Here is a 2,470-nt window from a genome sequence, read left to right as displayed (position 1 = left end):
CTGAGTTGTTCAATGGTTAAGCCCTCGAATGCTTGTCACAACGTTGGTGGTTCAAGTCATCCAGAGGGTCCTCGGGAGGAAGTCTGGAGATCTACTTCTGAAAAATCAGCCGCTGAAAACCCTGTGGAGGACAATTCTGCTCTGACACTCATGGAGACCCCATGAGTTGGAATCAACTCAGTGACAACTGGTTCAGTTCTAGTTTTTATATAATTTCTAATTTTTATCCCAAATTATCCAATTTCTTAGAACTAAGTAACCTGAAGCTTATGAAATTTAAATGTTTAACTTAAAATGGTAATGTTTTAAAAACAAGATGCAATACTAGATCATCTGTTTTCAAACCCAATTATCTTGCCATTATCTGACAGTGCAGCAAATGATTAGTTCACTCAACTTCAGCAATATGCTTGTCAAACTGAAGAAAAAATGTCAAGGCAGATATATGGTTAAGTTTTTTAGTATTTCGACTGTAATAGTGGCCATGTGGATATCCAGTGTTACATTATTATGATAGGCATTTTTTCCCTGAAATGTCCCCATGGTAATTAGCTCTGTTGTTCTAGTTATTAATATGTCTCAAGGAAGACATCTAAGAATATCATGTAACTAACCAAGTTAAAGAGATATGTATTTATTTGTATTACATTTTCATGGGGTGTGTACATAAGAATATAAATTATTCTCAGACAAGTTTCAACTCAGAAATAATATAGAATTTTATGAAGAGACTTATTTTTCTTATCTTTTTCTTCTTAACCACTGGCTTTAGTTTGTTCGAGTCATCAATAGAAGAACACAAGTCAGAGAATGGCATCTGTCTGGAAAATAAAGGGTATTGTCTGGAAGGGAGAATTCCATCGTAACGGAATCCCTAATACAGAGTTGTATCAAATCATTAAATTCACACACACATGCTCACCACAGAAAATCTCCTAATAACAATTTGCAGATCCCTTTAACTCCCGTCATTCAACCAGTGCAATGTCAGTCATTTAATCGCCAAAGGAGGATGCACCACAGCATAGTGACTGAGTTCATAGTTCTGGGCCTCACCAGAAATCCTGAACTCCAGGGAGTTCTCTTTGTTATCTTTCTCTTCATCTGCCTTGTGGCTTTTCTTGGCAACATGCTCATTGTTGTTGCCATAATTTATAGCACCACTATGTCCTCCTTCTGGCACTGGCAATCGTGGACATCATCTGCACAACAAGCATCATAACCAAAATGCTGTGGGCCATGCTCACGTCCGAGATGATCATCTCATATGTCAGCTGCGTGTCCCAGCTCTTCTTCTTCACGTGGTCCCTTGGGGCTGAGATGATTCTGTTCACCACCGTGGCCTACGACCGCTATGTGGCCATCTGCTTCCCTCTTCGCTATAGCACTATTATGAACCATCATATGTGTGTGGCCTTGCTCAGCATTGTCGTGGCTATTGCAGTGACCAATTCCTGGATGCACACGGATCTCATCCTGAAGCTCACCTCCTGTGGGCCCAATACCATTGACCACTTCTTCTGTGAGATACTTCCCCTTCTAGCTTTGTCCTGCAGTCCCATGAGAGTCAATGAGGTGATGGTTTATGTTGCTGACATCATCCTTGTTGTTGGTGACTTCATTCTCACCTTCATCTCCTACGGTTTTATTATTGCTGCTATTCTCCAAATCCGCACAGCAGAAGGCAAGAAGAAGGCCTTTTCAACATGCTCATCCCACCTCATCGTGGTTTCCCTCTACTATCCCACTGTAATCTACACCTATATCTGCCCTGCTACCAGCTACACATTTGACAAGGACAAGGTGGTAGCTGCACTCTATACTATTGTGACCCCCACATTAAACCCGATTGTGTATAGTTTCCAGAACAAGGAGATGCAGGCGGGGATTAAGAAATTGTTTCTTCTCGAAACATTAGTGGTTTCAAGAGAATATCAACGATCTAGGCTAGAATCATCCCCTGGAACACCTCAGATTTTAATAACCTTTCAGGGTTGCCTCTACTCCACGTTTCCCATTCACTCTTAACAACAAGTCTGTTTTACTCCACTGTAAGTCATTTCCTTAGCTCCTATTTTCTAATATACACTTACTCTCTTACCTTTCCAACTATATGGGCTTCTACACATAATTCCACAAGTTTTTGAAATACTCTTCTTCATGAAAACTTTCCAAATTCATCACAATGGGTATAAAATATTTCTCTGATTCTTACCCTGCTCTTATCATTCTTATTGCCTCCACACATTTCATATTCTTCATGTGAACAATGGTTGCAATACAATACACATACATCCTCACATAAATATATATACACTGTGATATATATATCACAATGTATATCCCAACATCCTCCTAAAATTTTGCCTAATTTCAAATCTTATAAATTCATATACACATTTATCCACACGCATACTCACACATGAAACACACATGTAAAATAAAAAAAAGATTACTTCTAATAGTACAG

At 39.1% G+C, this 2,470-nt stretch overlaps 1 pseudogene; it reads left to right on the top strand.

Annotated features, from left to right (window-relative positions):
• The first annotated feature begins 913 nt into the window (after positions 1-913).
• On the top strand, positions 914-2,028 carry LOC100661966 (olfactory receptor 13G1-like; annotated as a pseudogene).
• The last annotated feature ends 442 nt before the right edge of the window (positions 2,029-2,470 follow it).

This window comes from Loxodonta africana, chromosome 16 (assembly GCF_030014295.1).
Source record: "Loxodonta africana isolate mLoxAfr1 chromosome 16, mLoxAfr1.hap2, whole genome shotgun sequence".
NCBI classification, from domain to species: domain Eukaryota; kingdom Metazoa; phylum Chordata; class Mammalia; order Proboscidea; family Elephantidae; genus Loxodonta; species Loxodonta africana.
This window is presented reverse-complemented; position numbering and strand designations above follow the sequence as displayed.